Here is a 23,207-nt window from a genome sequence, read left to right as displayed (position 1 = left end):
GGACATGACCTCCACAGACAGATGGTTCCAGCTCACATTAGATACACACTACACAGGCCAGTCCTCTGGACACTTTATGCTTACAAACTAAACTAACAAAAGTAATTTCACAATAGGACAATGGGGTAGACGTTTATCATTTCTAAAATGACTGCACTCTTACCTCTCATGTGTCACTATAAATAAGAAACGGTGATTCAAACCAGCTAGCTAGCTACATGACAAAATATCCACGAAGACTTGAGCCGTGTCATGTTCAATCATTATACTGTGTTTGACATTTGGAGTCATATCTCCCTCCAGCGCTAATGCCCTCCTGCTGGAAATTAGGTTCAAGTGCTAACTGTTACATTTGTTGCATTGTTTTAAATGCACATTAAATAAATGTTGTTCTGATTCTATTTGACCCCTCTCTCCTGTTGTGTCTTGTCAGGTGTAAAGGGCCAGATGGCAGACCGACACCATGGACATGTTTGTGGACTCATCCTGGTACTATTTGAGATACTGACCCCCACAACCAAGACAGGTGATCTGGGATTTTCCATTCCTCTGTCTGTAGTATCGCTCTCTCTGTTTGTCTTATCTATCTTCCTATCCCCCCAAAAATATAATCTCTACTTTTACATCAGTCAGTAGCAGTTCCTACAACATGAAAGAGGGATAGAGAGAGGGAGTGTTGTAGGACCTGGTACTGACTGATTTAAAAGGGAAGATTAGAGATTATATTTTTTGGGACTGTTCCAAAATGAAACAGAAGTAGAGACAAAAGTCACCTTAGGTAAATAGTTTTGTATACAACGAGAATCTACAAATATTACAAATGTAATATGCATTGTCCATTTAATCACTGACAAATGTTTTTTCCACCCACACATCAGCACACCATTTTACACTTCCTCTCAAACAGATAATTTCGTACATACGCAAACAAGCACACATATCCTTAACTTGTATTCCCTGCTGATGGAGATTATAAACTCCTGGCCGTTAGCTGCTGGGGCGGTGGCGATATCCAGAGCTTTAACAAAAGAGATTAATTTCCCAAAGGCAGGACTTGTCTTTCCTTCACTGACCTTACTGGGTAAATCCATTTCAATTCAATCACTTTTTGACAACACCCCTTTTGAGTCGAACGAAACCTTACATACATATTTGCCCATTTGTGGAAGTGCTCAGAAAGTGACGTTTTGGACCTGAATGCCCAAACAATCGAGAGGTAAAGATGCTCAAAGTTGACCCATTGTTGTACAGTACCAGGATACATCCAAGTCTTCATCACTGGAAATGATAAACAGTTGAGATTGATATCATTTAAAAGCTTATAAACAGGGTTGTCAAACTATTTAATAATTTATGGATTTTTTATTTTTTATATATCAGTTGAAGTTACACTTTAGCCAAATACATTTAAACTCAGTTTTTCACAATTCCTAATCCGAGTAAAAATTCCCTGTCTTAGGTCAATTAGGATGACAGCTGCCTGGTCCAATGGTGTTTATACTTGCGTACTATTGTTTGTACAGATGAACGTGGTACCTTCAGGTGTTTGGAAATTGCTCCCAAGGATGAACCAGATTTGTGGAGGTCTACAATTTTTTTTCTGAGCTTTTGGGGAAATTATTTTGGTTTTCCCATGATGTCAACAAGGAGGCACTGAGTTTGAAGGTAGACCTAGAGATACATCCACAGGTACACCTCCAATTGACTCAAATGATGTCAATTAGCCTATCAGAAGCTTCTAAAGCCATGACATCATTTTCTGGAATTTTCCAAGCTGTTTAAAGGCACAGTCAAGTGAGTGTATGTAAACTTCTGACCCACTGGAATTGTGATACAGTGAATTCTAAGTGAAATAATCTGTCTGTAAACAATTGTTGGAAAATTACTTGTGTCATGCACAAAGTAGATGTCCTAACCGACTTGCCAAAACTATAGTTTATTAAAATTTGTGGAGTGGTTGAAAAACGGGTTTTAATGACTCCAACATAAGTGTATGTAAACTTCCGACTTCAACTGTGTGTGTGTGTGTGTATATATACAGTGGGAGAACATGTATTTGATAGACTGCCGATTTTGCAGGTTTTCCTACTTACAAAGCATGTAGAGGTCTGTAATTTTTTTATCATAGGTACACTTCAACTGTGAGAGACGGAATCTAAAGCAAAAATCCAGAAAATCACATTATGATTTTTAAGTAATTCATTTGCATTTTATTGCATGGCATAAGTATTTGATACATCAGAAAAGCAGAACTTAATATTTGGTACAGAAACCTTTGTTTACAATTACAGAGATCATACGTTTCCTGTAGTTCTTGACCAGGGTTGCACACACTGCAGCAGGGATTTTGGCCCACTACTCCATACAGACCTTCTCCAGATCCTCCAGGTTTCGGGGCTGTCACTGGGCAATACGGACTTTCAGCTCCCTCCAAAGATTTTCTATTGGGTTCAGGTCTGGAGACTGGCTAGGCCACTCCAGGACCTTGAGATGCTTCTTACGGAGCCACTCCTTAGTTGCCCTGGCTGTGTGTTTCGGGTCATTGTCATGCAGAGTTCCTCTGTGGAGATGGGAGAACCTTCCAGAAGGATAACCATTTCTGCAGCACCACCAATCAAGCCTTTATGGTAGAGTGGCGAGACGGATGCCACTCTTCAGTAAATGGCACATGAAAGTCCGCTTGGATTTGACCATAAGGCACCTAAAGGACTCTTAGACCATGTGAAACAATATTCTCTGGTCTGATGAAATCAAGATTGAACTCTTTGGCCTGAATGGAAAGGGTAGTATGGAGTGTGATTGAGATTTGCGTCATCTGTGGATCTGTTGGGGTGGTATACGAAGTGGGGTGGGTCTTTGGTTTCCAGGATGATGGTGTTGATGTGAGCCATGACCAGCCTTTCAAAGCACTTCAAGGCTTCCGACGTGAGTGCTACGGGTCAGTAATGTGTAAGATGGCGCCGGAGAAGAAGGCAGACGTTTGTGTTGTGTTTTTTCATTTGTTTGTAACTTATTTTTTAAAACTTATTTTGTACATAATTTTGCCACTACCGTCTCTTATGACCGAAAATAACTTCAGGACATCAGAACTACTCACACGGACTGGCAGAATCCTTTTCTTCCATTAACAAGTCTGACGAGGCCGACGTAAACAGTACACTGCTTTCTCAGGAACAGGCCCAGATCCCTGTGACTTACGTGAAGAGGAGGGGGAGAAAAAGGGGCCTGAGGGCGTGCTGCCTTCTGAGAATTCGTAGACGATCGAATAAACCCCCACTTCTTTCCATTCTGCTAGCAAACGTGCAGTCTTTGGACAATAAAATAGATGACCTACGCGGAAGATTAAACAACCAACGGGACATTCAAAACCTTGATATCTTATGCTTCACGGAGACACTATCGACATACAGCTGGCTGTTTATGCTTTGCACCGTCAGGATAGAACAGCGGCGTCTGGTAAGACAAGGGGCGGCGGTCTATGCTTTTTTTATACATAACAGCAGGTGCACGATCTCTAAGGAAGTCTCAAGCTATTGCTCGCCTGAGGTAGAGTATCTCATGATAAACTGTAGACCACACTACCTACCTAGAGTATTCATCTGTATTTTTCGTAGCTGTTTACATACCACCACAGTCAGAGGCTGGCACTAAGACCGCATTGTATGAGCTGTATTCTGCCAAAGGCAAACAAGAAAACGCTCACCCAGAGGCGGCACTCCTAGTAGCCAGGGACTTAAATGCAGGGAAACTTAAATCCGTTTTCCCAAATTTCTAAAATCCCTGGACCACCTTCACTCCACACACAGAGACGCATACAAAGCTCTCACTCGCACTCCATTTTGCAAATCTGACCATAATTCGATCCTCCTGATTCCTGCTTACAAGCAAAAATTAAAGCAGGAAGCACCAGTGTATAGATCAATAAAAAGTGGTCAGATGAAGCAGATGCTAAGCTGCTGTTTTGCTAGCACAGACTAGAATATGTTCTTACTCACAGCCGATGTGAGTAAGAACTTTAAACAGGTCAACATTCACAAGGCCGCAGGGCCAGATGGATTACCACGACTTGTACTGCGAGCATGCCGGCAAGTGTCTTCACTGACATTTTCAACCTCTCCCTGTCTGAGTCTGTAATACCAACATGCTTTTTTACATTTTTTTATTTTCTCCCTTTTTTTCTCCCCAATTTCGTACTATCCAATTGGTAGTAGTTTACAGTCTTGTCTCATCGCTGCAACTCCCGTACGGACTCGGGAGAGGCGAAGGTCGAGAGCCATGCGTCCTCCGAAACACAACCCAACCTAGTCGCACTGCTTCTTGACACAATGCACATCCAACCCGGAAGCCAGCCGCACCAATGTGTCGGAGGAAACGCCGTACACCTGGTGACCTGGTCAGCGTCTACTGCGGTCAGCCCAACACAGGAGTCACTAGTGCGCGATGAGACAAGGATATCCCTGCCGGCCAAACCCTCCCTAACCCGGACAACGCTGGGCCAATTGTGCGTCGCCCCATGAACCTCCCGATCACGGCCGGCTGCGACAAAGCCTGGGCTCGAACCGAGAATCTCTGGTGGCACAGCCTTAGACCACTGCACCACCCGGGAGACACAATACCAACATGTTTTAAGCAGACCACCATAGTGCCTGTGCCCAAGAACACGAAGGTAACCTGCCTAAATGACTACCGACCCGTAGCACTCATGTCTGTAGCCATGAAGTGCTTTGAAAGGCTGGTCATGGCTCACATTAACACCATTATCCCAGAAACCCTATACCCACTCCAATTTGCATACCACCCCAACAGATCCACAGATGATGCAATCTCTATTGCACTCCACACTGCCCTTTCCCACCTGGACAAAAGGAACACCTATGTGAGAATCCTGTTCATTGACTACAGCTCAGCGTTCAACACCATAGTGCCCTCAAAGCTCATCAAAAAGCTAAGGACCCTGGGACTAAACACCTCCCTCTGCAACTGGATCCTGGACTTCCTGAAGGGCCATCCCCAGGTCGTAAGGGTAGGTAACAACACATCCGCCACGCTGATCCTCAACACAGGGGCCCCTCAGTGTTGACTCCAACACCATCATTAAGTTTTCCTATGACACAACAGTGGTAGGCCTGATCAACGACGAGACAGCCTATAGGGAGGAGGTCGGAGACCTGGCCGTGGGGTGCCAGGACAACAACCTCTCCCTCAATGTGATCAAGACAAAGGAGATGATTGGACGACAGGAAAAAGAGGACCGAGCACGCCCCCATTCTCATCGACAGGGCTGCAGTGGAGCAGGTTGAGAGCTTCAAGTTCCTTGGTGTCCACATCACCAACAAACTAACATGGTCCAAGCACACTAAGACAGTCGTGAAGAGGGCACAACAAAATCTATTCCCACTCAGGAGATTGAAAAGATTTGGCATGGATCCTCAGATCCTCAAATGTTTCTACAGCTGCACCATCGAGAGCATCCTGACTGGTTGCATCACTGCCTGGTATGGCAACTGCTCGTCCTCTGACCGCAAGGCACTACAGAATGTAGTGCGAATGGCCCAGTGCATCACTGGGGCCATGCTTTCTGCCATCCAGGACCTCTTTACCAGATGGTGTCAGAGGAAGGTTCTAAAAATTGTCAAAGACTCCAGCCACCCTAGACTGTTCTCTCTGCTACCGAACGGCAAGTGGTACCAGAGCACCAAGTCTAGGTCCAAGAAGCTTCTAAACAGCTTCTACCCCCAAGCCATAAGACTCCTGAACATCTAATCAAATGGCTACCCAGACTATTTGCATTGCCCCCCCCCCCTCTTTTACACCACTGCTACTCTCTGTTGTTATCATCTATGCATAGTCACTATAACTATACCTACATGTACATATTACCTCAACTAACTGGTGCCCCCGCACATTGACTCTGTTTCGGTACCCCTCAGTATATAGTCTCGCTATTGTTATTTTACTGCTGCTGGTTAATTACTTGTTACTTTTATTTCTTATTCTTATCCATATTTTTTTAAACTGCATTGTTGGTTAGGGGCTTGTAAGTAAGAATTTCACTGTTGTATTCGGCGCATGTGACTCATAACATTTGATCATATTTTAGGCAGGTTACCTTTTGCTTTCTTGTGCACAGGAACCATGGTGGTCTGCTTGAAACACATCAAAATGGATGCTGTCAAAATTGGATTGAATTCAAATGGATTTACCCTGCTTTAAGCTGCTTTAAGAGGGTGCTGGCCTCTCCCTCTTATGTATTACCTGGACAGATTATGCCAGAACTGAAAAAGCAATTAAACTGTTTGAGCATCCTGTTGGCTTGCTGTGGCCGAGTTTGAGGTTTTGGTTGGGTGGGGGCCACCAAGAGGTTAGTGTGTTTGTGTGCGCGGGTGTGCGTGTGCATGTATTTTTGGCCTGACACCAGTACACAGGGAGGGTAGGTCATTTTCTGCCCAGTGAGTCTAACTCGTTTAGCCAGTTCAATTATTCTGAGACATCATCCACTGGCAGAGAGGATTAGCATTATGTGATATAGCATTATCTAAGGAGCATTGGGAGTTTTGAGCCGAGGTACAGTGTTTTCCCAGCAAGCCAAATTTACGTCTTCATTCTCTTCCTCATTGTTGTCTGGTGACTTGGTCAGATCTACAACCAGACAGATCCTTCAGATAGGAATTATCTGAGAGAGAGGGTTACTTCACCTCTCCTCTCTGAGCTCTGATTACTCATCATCAGGATATACATTTATTTGTGAGTGTGTGTGTGTGTGTGTGTGTGTGTGTGTGCGCGCGCCTTCAGGAGGATGCTCCTTGACTTATGGGATAGATGATATTAAGCCCAGGCTGCCCCCTAGAGGATATATCTACACATACAGTTGAAGTCGGAAGTTTACATACACTTATGTTGGAGTCATTAAAACTTGTTTTTCAACCACTCCACAAATTACTTGATATCAAGCTATAGTTTTGGCAAGTCTACTTTGTGCATGACACTAGTATTTTTGCATGACACTAGTATTTTATAGACAGATTATTTCATTTATTTTTCACTATATCACAATTCCAATGGGTCAGAATTTTACATACACAGTTGACTGTGCCTTTAAACAGCTTGGAAAATTCCAGAAAATTATGTAATGGCTTTTGAAGCTTCTTATAGGTTAATTGACATAATTTGAGTCAATTGGAGGTGTACCTGTGGATGTATCTCTAGGCCTACCTTCAAACTCAGTGCCTCTTTGTTGACATCATGGGAAAATCAAAATAATTTTCCCAAAAGCTCAGAAAACACATTGTAGACCTCCACAAGTCTGGTTCATCCTTGGGAGCAATTTCAAATGCCTGAATGTACCACATTCATCTGTACAAACAATAGTACGCAAATATACCATGGGACCACATAGCTGTCATACTGTGCAGGAACGAGGCGCGTTCAGTCTTCTAGAGCGTAAAAGTGCAAATCAATCCCAGAACAACAGCAAAGGACCTTGTGAAGATGCTGGAGGAAACAGGTATCTATATCCACAGTATAACGAGTCCTATATCGACATAACCTGAAAGACCGCTCAGCAGGGAAGAAGCCACTGCTCCAAAATTGCCATAAAAAAGCCAGACGATGGTTTGCAACTGTACATGGGGACAAAGATCGTACTTTTTGTCCTCTGGTCTGATGAAACAAAAATATAACTGTTTGGCCATAATGACCATTGTTATGTTTGGAGGGAAAAGGGGAGGCTTGCAAGCCGAAAAACACCATCCCAACTGTGAAGCACAGGGGTGGCAGCATCATGTTGTGGGTGTGTTTTGCTGCAGGAGGCACTGGTGCACTTCACAAAATAGATAGCATCATGAGGTAGGAAAATTATGTGGATATATTGGAGCAACATCTCAAAACGAAGTTAAAGCTTGGTTGCAAATGGGTCTTCCAAATGGACAATGACCCCAAGCATACTTCCAAAGTTGTGGAAAAATAGCTTAAGGACAGCAAAGTCAAGGTATTGGAGTGGCCATCACAAAGCTCTGACCTCAATCCTATAGAAAATTTGTGGGCTGAACTGAAATGGCATGTGCGAGCCTACACACCTGACTCTGTTACACCAGCTGTGTCAGGAGGAATGAGACTAAATTCCCAACTTATTGTGGGAAGCTTGTGGACGGCTACCCGAAACGTTTGACCCAAGTTAAACAATTTAAAGGCAATAATACCAAATACTAATTGAGTGTATATAAACTTCTGACCCACTGGGAATGTGATAAAATAAATAAAAGCTGAAATAAATCATTCACTCTACTATTATTCTGACATTTCATATTCTTAAAATAAAGTGGTGATCCTAACTCACCTAAGAAGCGAATTTCTACTTGGATTAAATGTCAGTAATTGTGAAAAACTGAGTTTAAATGTATTTGGCTAAGGTGTATGTAAACTTCTGACTTCAACTGTAATATCAAAGACCAGACACCTTACACATATTTACTATAACAGCTTCTATAGTTGAGCTACTTGTTATATTGGTGAATTCCTTCACATTATTATTATTCTCTCACTATACTGTAAAAAGAAGTTTAAAAAAGAACAAATCGACAGAAAACACCACATATAAATTGGAGTCATAACAGTTTACTTCACTCAAACTAACATGTCCCCCCCCCTCTCCACCCCAGGCCTTTTGAGCGCTCCCTGTCAGACCACTGGCTTCCTGTGGACGTGTACATTGGGGGGGAAGGATCATGCTGTTATGCACCTGTACTATGCACGCTTCCTCAGTCACTTCTGTAGGGATCAGGGCCTAGTGGGACACAGGTACAGCAACCATTGTTCACTAGTCGATATCAATAGAACCATTGTGCCAGAAGGTTGAACCCACTTAGGGGTGAGTTCTAACTTCCAATGAAGCTGAATTTTCACTTAGTCTCCCATTGACATCAAGTGAAAATGTTCACTTAAAAGTAAGTGGACGCTAACTGAAGAAGGCACCATTGGCAAAACGTCTTTGTAACGTCTGTCTAATTATCCCCTGCAGAATTTTCCTTTTAAACGGCTAAATGAAATAAGCTCTTTGAATGTCCACTCCAGGGAGCCTTTCAAGAAGATGCTGGTGCAGGGCCTCAACAAGGGCCAGACGTTTAGAGCTGCAGACAGAGGACAGTACCCGAAGAGAGACCATATGGACTTCACAGGTGGGCACAGCAGGGTGGGGACTTTACACGTCTGCATTCACAGGTTAGAGTTAGTAGACATCCCTCACAGATGGATTCCTGAGGTTGCTCAGAAGTTCTTCCTGGTCAGGTCCTAGAAGAAGGAATGGAGGAGCACCGTCTTAACCCTTAGCCTACAATTTCTGCGTCCATGCGGAAATCAAATGAACATTATCAAAAAATTCCCATGAAAATATGTCTGTTTAAGCAAGAGATATCGCCCTCCTGCATCTGTGGTGAAAGGTGGTAGAGCTAAAGCGGTGTTTGTCAGACCATGAGACATCCCGAAAATCAGTCTTCTCACCAATGTCTGTAGCGTCCGAACAGTTTAGCCTACAAACTATTATGAGCATTCTGAGATTCTCATGAACACAGTGGTGTTCTCCGTTTTCCTCTAGGACGACCACAAGCCTCACAAGACTCGTCTGAAGTCGGTACAGCCTCCTCTGCCAACTTCTGTCTGTAGCGTCCGAAACTCTTTTAGCTACACACTAATATGTGTGAGGAAAGCTAACAAGCTGAGACTCTCACGAACATGATGGTGTTCTTCGTTTTTCTCTAGGATGCCCATAAGCCTCACAAGACTTGTCTGAAGGTCCCGGTACCAGTTTAAGATATTTATGGAAGTACAGTATATGGAGATCGTTTAGTACCTAAAATAAGGGGATACAGTGCCTTCGGAAAGTATTCAGACCCTTTGACTTTTTCCACATGTTGTTAACGTTAACGGCCTTATTTTAAAACGTATTAAATTAATTAAAATCCTCAGCAATCTACACACAATACTGCATAATGACAAAGTGAGACCAGGTTTTTAGAAATGTTAGGAAATGTTTAAAAAAAAAAAAAAAATGAAATCCCTTATTTCCATAAGTATTCAGACCCTTTGCTATGTGACTCAAAATTGAGCTCCGCTGCATCCTGTTTCCATTGATCATCCTTTTAGATGTTTCTACAACTTGATTGAAGGCCACGTGTGGTAGATGCAATTGATTGGACATGATTTGGAAAGGTTCACACCTGTCTATATAAGGTCTCAAAGTTGACAGTGCATGTCAGAGCAAATGCCAAGCCATGAGGTCGAAGGATTGAACTCTTTGGCCTGAATGCCAAACCTCACGTCTGGAGGAAACTTCCTTACGGTGAAGCATGGTGTTGTCAGCATCATGCTGTGGGGGTGTTTTTTCAGCGGCAGGGACTGGGAGACTAGTAAGGATCGAGGGAAAGCAGAACGGAGCAAAGTACAGAGAGATCCTTGATGAAAACCTGCTCCAGAGCGCTCAGGACCTCAGACTGGGAGGAAGGTTCACCTTCCAACAGGAAAACAACCCAAGGCACACAGCCAAGACAACACAGGAGTGGCTTCGGGACAATGGCTTTGAATGGCCGGACATGGACCCGATCTAACATCTCTGGAGAGACCTGACAATAGCTGTGCAGCAATGCTCCCCATCCAACCTGACAGAGCTTGAGAGCATCAGCAGAGAAAAATGGAAGAAACTCCCCAAATACAGGTGTGCCAAGCTTGTAGTGTCATACCCAATAAGACTCGAGGCTGTAATTGCTGCCAAAGGTGCTTTAACAAATTCCTGGGTAAAGGGTCTGAATACTTATGTAAATGGCATTTTTCTAAAAACCTGTTTTTGCTTTGTCATTATGGGGCACTGTGTGTAGATAGATGAGGGGAAAAAAAATATTTTATCAATTTTAGAGTAAGGCTGTAACCTAACAAAATGTGGAAAAAGTCAAGGGGTCTGAATACTTTCTGAAGGCACTGTAAATACCTGATCATTCTTATATCTCTCAGATATAAGACAGACTCATCAGAACAAACTTACTTTTAGTTCCAGGTATTGACTCTGATTTTTGATACCTTCTTAAAATTCTGAATCAAATAGCTAAATGATCCTTGGTATCTTAAAACAAAGTGCTGTACAGAAACCCAGCCTAAAACCCCAAACAGCAAGGAATGCAGGTGTAGAAGCACATTGGCTAGGAAAAACTCCCTATAAAGGCCAGAACCTAGGAAGAAACCTAGAGAGGAACCAGGCTATGAGGGGTGGCCAGTCTTCTTCTGGCTGTGCCTGGTGGAGATTCTAACAGAACATGGCCAAGATGTTCAAATGTTCATAGATGACCAACAGGGTCAAATAATAATAATAATAATAATAATCACAGTGATTGTCGAGGGTGCAACAGGTCAGCACCTCAGATGCACAATCGAGAGCATCCTGTCGGGCTGTATCACCGCCTGGTACGGCAACTGCTCCGCCCACAACCGTAAGGCTCTCCAGAGGGTAGTAAGGTCTGCACAACGCATCACCGGGGGCAAACTACCTGCCCTCCAGGACACCTACACCACCCGATGTCACAGGAAGGCCATAAAGATCATCAAGGACAACAACCACCTGAGCCACTGCCTGTTCACCCCGCTATCATCCAGAAGGCGAGGTCAGTACAGGTGCATCAAAGCTGGGACCGAGAGACTGAAAAACAGCTTCTATCTCAAGGCCATCAGACTGTTAAACAGCCACCACTAACATTGAGTGGCTGCTGCCAACACACTGACTCAACTCCAGCCACTTTAATAATGGGAATTGATGGGAAATGATGTAAAATATATCACTAGCCACTTTAAACAATGCTACCTAATATAATGTTTACATACCCTACATTATTCATCTCATATGTATACGTATATACTGTACTCTATCATCTACTGCATCCTTATGTAATACATGTATCACTAGCCACTTTAACTATGCCACTTTGTTTACATACTCATCTCATATGTATATACTGCACTCAATACCATCTACTGTATCTTGCCTATGCCGCTCTGTACCATCACTCATTCATATATCTTTATGTACATATTCTTTATCCCCTTACACTTGTGTCTATAAGGTAGTAATTTTGGAATTGTTAGCTAGATTAGTTGTTGGTTATTACTGCATTGTCGGAACTAGAAGCACAAGCATTTCGCTACACTCGCACTAACATCTGCTAACCATGTGTATGTGACAAATAAAATTTGATTTGATTTGAAATGTCAGTTGGCTTTTCATAGCCGATCATTCAGAACACCTCTACCGCTCCTTCTGTCTCTAGAGAGTTGAAAACCGAAGGTAGCACGTCCGGTGAACAGGTCAGGGTTCCGTAGCTAGTCAGGAGTCTAGCAGCCGTATTTAGCACTAGCTGAAGTTTTAGTGCTTTTTCCGGGTAGCCGGAAAGTAGAGCATTGAGGTAGTCTAACCTAGAAGGGACAAAAGCATGGATGAATTTTTCTGCATTATTTTTGGACAGAAAGTTTCTTATTTTTGCAATGTTACGTAGATGGAAAAAGCTGTCCTGGAAACAGTCTTGATATGTTCGTCAAAAGAGAGATCATGGTCCAGAGTAACGCTGAGGTCCTTCACAGTTTTATTTTAGACGAATGTACAACCATCAAGAATAATTGTCAGATTCAAAAGAAGATCTCTTTGTTTCTTTGGACCTAGAACAAGCATCTCTGTTTTGTCCGAGTTTAAAAGTAGAACATTTGCAGCCGTCCACTTCCTTATGTCTGAAACACAGGCTTCCAGGGAGGGCAATTGTCGGATTTCACCATGTTTCATCGAAATGTAAAGCTGTGTGTCAGCCATATAGCAGTGACTGTTAACATTATGTTTCCGATTGACATCACCAAGAGGTAAAATATATAGTGAAAACAATAGTGGTCCTAAAACGGAGCCTTGAGGAACACTGAAATTTACAGTTGATTTGTCAGAGGACAAACCATCCACAGAGACAAACTGATATCTTTCCGACAGATAAGATCTAAACCAGGCCAGAACATGTCCGTGTAGACCAATTTGGGTTTCCAATCTCTCCAAAAGAATGTGGTGATCGATGGTATCAAAAGCAGCACTAAGGTCTAGGAGCACGAGGAAAGATGCAGAGCCTCGGTCTGGCGCCATTAAAAGGTAATTTACCACCTTCACAAATGCAGTCTCAATGCTATGATGGGGTCTAAAACCAGACTGAAGCATTTCGTATTCATTTATTTGTCTTAAGGAAGGCAGTGAGCTTTTTCTACATTTTTTGAGAGGAATGGGAGATTCGATATAGGCCGATTTTTAGTTTTTTTATATTTTCTGGGTCAAAGTTGGGCTTTTTCAAGAGAGGCTTTATTACTGCCACTTTTAATGAGTTTGGTACACATCCGGTGAATAGAGAGCCGTTTATTATGTTCAACATAGGAGGGCCGAGCACAGGAAGCAGTTCTTTCAGTAGTTTAGTTGGAATAGGGTCCATTATGCAGCTTGAAGGTTTAGAGGCCATGATTATTTTCATCATTGTGTCAAGAGATATAGTACTAAAACACTTGAGTGTCTCCCTTGATCCTAGGTCCTGGCAGAGTTGTGCAGACTCAGGACAATTGAGCTTTGGAGGAATACGCATATTTGAAGAGGGGTCAGTAATTTGCTTTCTAATGATCATGATCTTTTCCTCAAAGAAGTTCATGAATTTATCACTGCTGAAGTGAAAGCCATCCTCTCTTGAGGAATGCTGCTTTTTAGTTAGCTTTGCGACAGTATCAAAAATACATTTTGGATTGTTCTTATTTTCCTCAATTAAGTTGGAAAAATAGGATGATCTAGCAGCAGTGAGGGCTCTTCGGTACTGTCTTTCCAAGCTAGTCAGAAGACTTCCAGTTTGGAGTAGCGGCATTTCCGTTCCAATTTTCTGGAAGCTTTCTTCAGAACTCAGGTATTTTCTGTATACCAGGGAGTTAGTTTCGAATGACAAATGTTTTTCGGGGTGCGACTGCATCTAGGGTATTGGGCAAGGTTAAATTGAGTTCCTCAGTTAGGTGGTTAACTGATTTTTGTACTCTGACGTCCTTGGGTAGACGGAGGGAGTCTGGAAGGGCATCTAGGAATCTTTGGGTTGTCTGAGAATTTATAGCAGGACTGTTGATGATCCTTAGTTGGGGTCTGAGCAGATTATTTGTTGCGTTTGCAAACGTAATAAAATGGTGGTCCGATAGTCCAGGATTATGAGGAAAAACATTAAGATCCACAACATTTATTCCACTGGACAAAACTAGGTCCAGAGTATAACTGTGACAGTGAGTAGGTCCGGAGACATGTTGGACAAAACCCACTGAGTTGATGATTGCTCCGAAAGCCTTTTGGAGTGGGTCTGTGGACTTTTCCATGTGAATATTAAAGTCACTAAAAATTTGAATATTATCTGCCATGACTACAAGGTCCAATAGGAATTCAGGGAACTTTTTTTATTCTCTTTTTTTTTCTTTTTTTTTAAGTTGAAATTTGCTATCATAAATGTTAGCAACATCTCCGCATTTGCGGGATGTGCTGGGGATATGGTCACTAGTGTAACCAGGAGGTGAGGCCTGATTTTTAACACAGTAAATTCATCAGGCTTAAGCCATGTTTCAGTCAGGCCAATCGCATCAAGATTATGATCAGTGATTAGTTTGTTGACTATAACTGCCTTGGAAGTGAGGGATCTAACATTAAGTAGCCCTATTTTGAGATGTGAGGTATCACAATCTCTTTCAATAATGGCAGGAATGGAGAAGGTCTTTATTCCAGTGAGATTGCTAAGGCGAACACCGCCATGTTTAATTTTTCACAACCTAGGTCAAAGGCACGGTCTCAATTGGGTTAGCTGAGCTGACTACACCGACTGAGCTAGTGGCCGACTCCACTAAGCTGGCAGGCTGGCTAACAGACTGCTGCCTGGCCCGCACCCTATCTCATTGTGGAGCTAGAGGAGTTAGAGCCCTGTCTATGTTGATAGATAAGATGAGAGGTATAGAGGGTTAAAAACCATATTTGTTCATTCTTGTCCTCTGAATGTTTTTCTGGATATTTTTTGTAGCTTTTCTCCTCCTCTTCCCGTTGCTTGGCAACTGGGACACGCACACAAATGAGTTCTAGCCCTGAGTAAACAGACTGATCAAGGGATTGACTGAAAGATCGTTCATGTCTATCTGTCTGTATCTCAGGAGGCTTTTTTTGAAACTATTTTTCTTCTACTGTCAGTATTTGTTTTTTTACATGTACCTGCAGGCAAATCTGAAGTGGCACCCTATATTGTGCACTACAAAAGTAGTAATAGAGTGCCATTTCAGACAACGGACAGTTTGCTGGAGATATATAGAGGTGTCCAGTGCTAACCATTGCCTTGTCTCCTGTGTCAGGTGAGGAGCCGGTGCAGGTGGGAAGTAAGGCCGGGCTGCAGGTGATGTGGGAGAAGATGTCCAAGTCGAAACACAACAGCCTGGACCCTCAGCAGCAGTATGGCATCGACACTGTCGGTCTTTACATCCTCTACACTGCTCCCCCTGAACAGGACATCCTCTGGGACGTCAAGAGTGAGTTACACGCATCCTGTGAACCCCCCCACCCCCCACCTCTACCCAACCAACAATAAACTGTGTGGCATAGCATTATTGATTTTGCAGTCAAATTACTGTATGTTGTGGGTGTTCCTAAACACAGAGAAGTCCTGGTTTCATTATTCTATTGTTTGTTTTGTACTACCCACCTTTACCAGTAGGTGTCACTAACTGCAGTCACTGTAGATGACTGAAACTGCCTTATCATACTCAGACCTTATACCTGAATATGTAAATGCATTGAACATTTGTATCATCTGGGTCTTCTTACGTGTGACATCTGAAATGTTATGTTTGTCATACCAGTATTAGTCTCTCTATGTTCCCGCTGCGGAGCTTGTCATCAAATGTTCAATTAGTGCTGCAGGTTTCACTTGAAGTGTGAATATGACACTGGAGGCCTCCCGAGTAGAGCAGTGTTGCTGTGCCACTAGAGATTCTGGTTGGAATCCAGGCTCTGTCGCAGCCGGCCGCGACCGGGAGACCCATGGGCTGGCCCAACGTCGTTCGGGTTAGGGGAGTGTTTTGCTGGCAGGGATGTTCTTGTCCCATCGCGCTCTAGCGACTGCTGTGGCAGGCGCAATGCACGCTGTCTTGGTCGCCAGGTGTACGGTGTTTCCTCCGTCACATTGGTACAGCTGGCTTCCGGGTTAAGCGGGGATTGTGTCAAGAAGCAGTATGGCTTGGTTGGGCCGTATTTCAGAGGACACACAGCTCTCGATCTTCGCCTCTCCCGAGTCCGTACCGGAGTTACAGTGATGAGATTTTAACTACCAATTGGATAGCAATTGGATATTTATCTATAAATAAATATAAAAAATAAGAAAAGATTGACACTATGCTAGCTATAGCACCTTATCGTATTGCATGAGGAATTATAGGCTTCATCTACACTATACATTTTAGCCTCAGCGCTGCATAACAGGAGAAGCTGCTGTTGTCATGTCATCCTGGGATCTATATGGTAACCTGAGACCACTCTCAGGTCTGGCAGCCCAGAGTAGCCTAGCGGGTGTGAGGAGCAGAGAATGGAAATTGATTTGATATCCAATAGTGACGCTTTCACACTTTATAAATAGCCGGCTTCTGTTCCGACTCCCTCAGTGTGGTCGGTGAGGTTTCTCTTCTCGCCCTTCAGAGTCCGTGCTGTTAAAGGGCCCTGTGTGCGTGTGTATGGCCCGGCCTACCCTAAGCCCCCCCAAAGCACCGGCCATCGTTTGATCCGCCCTCTGTCTATGAACTTCTCCCAAAGGCCCGTGCCAAAAGGGTTCTCTTTCCCAGAATACTTAGCTGTGGAATGTTCACATGCACAGCCTTCTTGTTTTTAAACACAGTGTGAGCCAACCAGTTCAGAACCAATCAGAACCATGTATAGTGATGACATGGTGAAAAAGCTTTTATCCTCTGGCCCTATTGTTGTTTTCCATTCATCACCATGAACCATCACAGGCAGCTGGGAGGTCCTCCCTGATGTGTGTGTGTGTGTGTGTGTGTGTGTGTGTGTGTGTGTGTGTGTGTGTGTGTGTGTGTGTGTGTGTGTGTGTGTGTGTGTGTGTGTGATGGCCCCTGGCCTCTGGGCAGGTGGGCCACCACATTTAGGGAATTAATAAATAAATAATGGACAATAATATGAATGATATTTGTTTGTATCAAAAGATGAATGATGTCACATGATGTGTTGCTATGACGATCCCATTCCAGAGAGGGAAAACTAATAGTCTGCTACATTCCTATCCAGACAGAGACCGACTGGAGAGGAGATGAAAGGACCGTCTGGAATGATGATGTGGGTTTGGAAAGAATCCAACAGGAAGTTACCTCAGGGTGTCATGTTGATGGGGCCTCTTATCTAACACGCAAAATGCTCTGCAACGCCCTGGTGATGTCATCAGAGTCCATTGAGATAATTTGTTTGTGTGTGGTGTACCCATGTGAATACTTCAAGAATATGAGCTAATGAACCAAAATTGACATGAAAAGCTATGCAAAGGTCAAGGTCTACGAGTTGAGTATACAATAATTTCACAGGAATCTCCTCCAGAATGTGATTGTGACTAAATATCCCCTGACCCAAACTGAGAATCCCCAGCCCTATCACATGAACAATGTAGCTGATGCTGAGTCAGGACAAAGGTTGACCCATGTGACCTGATGGTATAAAAATAGCCGGAAGAGGAAATGTTCCCTCTACTTTCCAGTAGAACATCCCCCTATTGTCAAACACACAGAAACAAGCCCTCTATTGAGGGGCTGGAAATCTGGGCTAGGGGCTAGTGGGCTGGGAGTAGGGGCTAGTGGGCTGGGAGTAGGGGCTAATGGGCTGGGAGTAGGGGCTAGGGGGCTGGGAGTAGGGGCTAGGGGGCTGGGAGTAGGGGCTAGGGGGCTGGGAGGAGTGGGGGGCAGGGATCAGGAGTAGGGGCTTTTTGGGAAAAGGCAACATCCTCTTGCTGATAGCCACAGTCAGGGAATTTGAGGGATGAACATGGACAAGATAAACTGTGTGTGGTTCTCGCTCGCTCACTTTCTCTCTCTTTATCTCTCCCTCATAGACAGAAAGGACTAGAGTAAGTTAACATCCTTCATGGAAGCCCCTGTGGATCCCCCCCACATTAGCGTAAGGAGGCGGTGGGTGGGCAAACCGAAGGACTGTTGTTAATCCTCAATCTGTAGGGAGCTCTTGAAAGCTTTCCTGTAAAGCTCCATAGAGTTTTCAAAAGTTATAAAGGTCCCTTATTACATGAGGCCATAGAGATCACAGTGGTGAGATGGTCAGTCAGTGTGGTGAAGTTGTGTGTAGGCTGAGTGTCTGTAAAGTACTATAAAGGGCTATAAAAAATAAAATATGATTGGTTGATTGATTGATTGCTAGTTTGTGATTTGTTGTCTTCCCCTCCATTCAGGGCTGTGCCAGGTGAGGAACCCCCTGAGCCCTCTCCTCTCCCGCGGAGGAGACGTGCTGCAGCAGCCTGGGCCCACCTCAGACCCTCTGTACCTGGAGACCCCTGATAGCCTGGAGCTGGTTGTACGGGTGAGGCTGTCAAACGCACACTACCACCCGGTACTCAAGGGAAAGGGGCATACCTAGTCAGTTGTACAACTGAATGCCTTCAAATGAAATGTGTCTTCTGCATTTAACCCAACCCCTCTGAATCAGAGAGATGTGTGTGGGGGGGGGGGGGGGGGGGGGGGGGGGGGGGGGCTGCCACATCTTCGGTGCCCGGGGACCAGTGGGTTAACTGCCTTGCTCGGGAAGAATGACAGATTTGTACCCTGCACCTTAGAGACTTCTGCCCTATGTGTACATAGTCATTGAACAGTGGTCACTTAAATCATCTTTATATAATGTTTATTGTTCTGAGATCGTATTGTTCCGAAATAATTTATTTTGATCGCTGAGAAATTAAGCTAGTTGATGACTTACTTTATCAGCACATACTGTATTCTCAACATATCTCATCCATATAACTACTGCTGAAAATACCTTCCTACTTATATACTGTATATTGTTCATACTGTCTGCACACCACGTGTTTATATTCCGGACCTTTTTCTTCTTGTTGGGGGGGATTATTTGTGTGTTTGTGTGTTAGTATTGTACAGTTAGAAACGTACTGCACTACTGGAGCTAGAAACACAAGCATTTCCCTGCACCTGCTTTAACATCTGCTGATCTGTGTACGCAACAACTAAACAATGTTTTGATTTGACACACACACACACACCTCACACACTCACTCCCCTTTCACTCACACACATGCCAAGGCACACACCCCTACAGAAAATGATACAGACTGAAAGAAAATGCCGCACACTCACAGACATACTCTTGTGTATACTCAAAATGGCACTCGCACTCCATTGAACCAAAACAGCCGTAGCCCCATTCATGCGCTCACTCTCTGTAATTTACACAGAGCCTATGATCATATGGCTTGATAGGGAAAGTGTGTGTGTGTGTGCGTGCAGCCCAGGGTGCCTAGGCAATCAGCAGGCAGTCCAGCTGTGGTGGGCAGGGTCACAGAGTCAGCTGTTCAAAGATGAAAGTCTCTGAGAGATCCCTGCTGGGGGGAATCAGAGTCCTCACACACACACATCTCGAAACATTGACTCCGATAATGGATAATGGCCAGCTAAAGACTGCGTTCATCTGAACTAGATGTTTTCCTCCTCTCATGGCCTGTCCCGTGAGGGAGCTGTAATCCTTTCTCATTAAGGAAACACAACCATTTGCCTTTCCACAGTCACCCCCCCCCCCACACAGACAGAGTAACACACACACACACACACACACACACACACACACACACACACACACACACATCTACTATTGACCCTTTGGCACCTGTATGATGCTGGTGTTGGTTGGGATCTGGTCTGAGGCCTTTATGTGTTTCCCCAGCCTAGCGGTGCTAACCTCCATCTCACTGGGACTCTGACAGACTGAGGCCTGGGTAAGGCCCACAGAGCAGGCCAACACGCACTCTCTCGCTCTTTTGCTCTCTCTCACACACAAATGTACACACATGCACTGACTAATTATGAGCATTAACACACACAAATATACAGATACCATATGCAAACACATAATACACACACTCATAATTGGGAGAAAGCTTAGACTTGACCCAAACAGACACACACGCTGATACACAAACATACAAAGACTGGAAATTAGGAATAAAGGTTCCTCCTACTCGGCTGTAGAGGATCTGACTGCCCAGCCCATTTTCACCACAAGCTGGCTGTTTTTAGACAGCTCAGGTTACTGAAAGGAGAGGAGGAAAGGCATATGCATGTTCTATAGTCCCTGCGCTTTCGATGCAGCCACAGCCTCCACTAAGAGTTGTCTCAGTCAGTGTACATTATTTAATATGTCTGGACCAAAGTTTGCTCTTACTCAATGTTAACTAGCCATTTAGAGTGTTTTAATGGGATGGAGGTCAAAGTATTCAGGTTTGTACTCTTAACCTTTTGGATTTTCTCTCCTCCCTTCCATCTCTCCCTTTCACCTGTCAGACCAACAACAAGGTGAATGGGACGGTGTTGGTGCCTCAACAGGTGGCCCAGGATACGGAGCAGGTACAGGCGCTGGTTCTGGGGAGCAAGCTGGGACAGCATCTCCTAGGATACCGGACCATCAAGAAGGCCATTCTGTTCCATAGGACCGCCCTCATCAACTTCCTCCTAGAGGAGCGACCACTCAATCCTGGCTGCTGATTGGTGGACTGTCATGTCAATCAGAAGACCACAGCCACTCACAGACTTAAAGGCAGGGACATCATGTGAATGGAAGGATGAAAGACTATTTGTAAATTAAAACAATAAGTAGTATCAACAGACATTTTTGTAAAAACTACAAAAAAATATCTTTGAATAAAATTATATATTTTGCATTTGGTCTGATCTTTTATGAAATGTATAAAGCTGAAGAGGAACGTGTGGTGTTTGTGCTCACAGTATGTGCTATAGAACCTACAGAACATAGTGCTGAAACTAGCATCATGAAAAGCTGATGAGTGAAATAGAACATCCATCTGTCAGTTGTGAAACCAGGAGTCATACACTGAGACTGGAAGTGTTTTCAGACTGGATGACATGTGTATCACTTTCCCCTTGTCACCATGGTGACACCAGACCCTACTCCAGTGCAGAGGGTTGTTTTGCGATCTGAAGACACCATGTTAACATACGGTCATGCATGGTTACGAGGTGATATGGCTCCAGTGTGTCTCTAACATCTCTCCCCAGCTATTCAACAGGTGAGTGAGGGTTAAGCCACAGAGTCCACTGATAATGTGATGTGATTAGGTCCCACTCATGTTGGCCTCTCCATCAGTGGCGTCCATGTTTGAACAGAAGTGCTGAGGAACATTCCAGGACCTCTGGCCTCAGTGGGAACACAATCACGTTCCATTCAGAACACTAATTCCATAACCACACAGAACTCCATGTATGTTGTTGAGACAGACTGCAGCAGGGACAGGGACAGATAAGACAGGGCTTTGCAGACAGTGTTCAGTGTGTTAAATCGGAGGGCATGTTGTCCGGTCCTCTGGCAGTCTCTATGGGGGTTCAATTCTCGGGCCGACTCTTTTCTCTGTATATATCAATGATGTTGCTCTTGCTGTGGGCGATTCCCTGATCCACCTCTACGCAGACGACACCATTCTGTATACTTCTGGCCCTTCCTTGGACACTGTGCTATCTAACCTCCAAACAAGCTTCAATGCCATACAACACTCCTTCCGTGGCCTCCAACTGCTCTTAAACGCTAGTAAAACCAAATGCATGCTTTTCAACCGTTCGCTGCCTGCACCCACACGCCCAACTAGCATCACCACCCTGGATGGTTCCGATCTAGAATATGTGGACATCTATAAGTACCTAGGTGTCTGGCTAGACTGTAAACTCTCCTTCCAGACTCATATCAAACATCTCCAATTCTAAAATGAAATCTAGAGTCGGCTTTCTATTCCGCAACAAAGCCTCCTTCACTCACGCCGCCAAACTTACCCTAGTAAAACTGACTATCCTACCGATCCTCGACTTCGACGATGTCATCTACAAAATAGCTTCCAATACTCTACTCAGCAAACTGGATGCAGTTTATCACAGTGCCATCCATTTTGTTACTAAAGCACCTTATACCACCCACCACTGCGACCTGTATGCTCTAGTCGGCTGGCCCTCGCTACATATTCGTCGCCAGACCCACTGGCTCCAGGTCATCTACAAGTCCATGCTGGGTAAAGCTCTGCCTTATCTCAGTTCACTGGTCACGATGGCAACACCCACCCGTAGCACGCACTCCAGCAGGTGTATCTCACTGATCATCCCTAAAGCCAACACCTCATTTGGCTGACCTTTCCTTCCAGTTCTCTGCTGCCTGTGACTGGAACGAATTGCAAAAATCGCTGAAGTTGGAGACTTTTATCTCCCTCACCAACTTTAATCATCTGCCATCTGAGCAGCTAACCGGTCGCTGCAGCTGTACATAGTCTATCGGTAAATAGCCCACCCAATTTACCTACCTCATCTCCATACCGTTTTTATTTTTATTTTCTGCTCTTTTGCACGCCAGTATCTCTACCTGTACATGACCATCTGATCATTTATCACTCCAGTGTTAATCTGCAAAATGTTAATTATTCGCCTACCTCCTCATGCCTTTTGCACACAATGTATATAGACTTTTTTTTCTACTGTGTTATTGACTTGTTAATTGTTTACTCCATGTGTAACTCTGTGTTGTCTGTTCACACTGCTATGCTTTATCTTGGCCATGTCACAGTTGTAAATGAGAACTTGTTCTTAACTAGCCTACCTGGTTAAATGAAGGTGAAATAAATCAAAAGGACAGGGTGAGTCAGCCAGACCAGAGAACAGACAAAGGTGTTGATTCCAGTCTGAAACTGTCGTTTGAGAACAGAGGAATTTGACTGGTGTCTGGAATCACAGCTGGTCTGACTGATGTCATCAGTGTATTGGCCAATGGATACAGGTTGTGGCTGGGTTCGATTGATGAGGTCATAGGAATGGGACAGCGGTATATTAAGTGAAGAGGACACAAGATATTTGAATCCAGTCTCCCCTTACCACAGCCC

At 44.1% G+C, this 23,207-nt stretch overlaps 1 pseudogene; it reads left to right on the top strand.

The window, feature by feature from the left end:
- LOC109901116 (probable leucine--tRNA ligase, mitochondrial) overlaps positions 1 to 20,994 on the top strand; it is a 45,046-nt pseudogene extending 24,052 nt beyond the window's left edge.
- Positions 20,995 to 23,207: the final 2,213 nt, after the last annotated feature.

Source organism: Oncorhynchus kisutch, linkage group LG2, assembly GCF_002021735.2.
Source record: "Oncorhynchus kisutch isolate 150728-3 linkage group LG2, Okis_V2, whole genome shotgun sequence".
Lineage (NCBI taxonomy): Eukaryota > Metazoa > Chordata > Actinopteri > Salmoniformes > Salmonidae > Oncorhynchus > Oncorhynchus kisutch.
The sequence above is the reverse complement of the archived record's forward strand: the minus strand, read 5'-3'. Positions and strand labels throughout refer to the sequence as shown.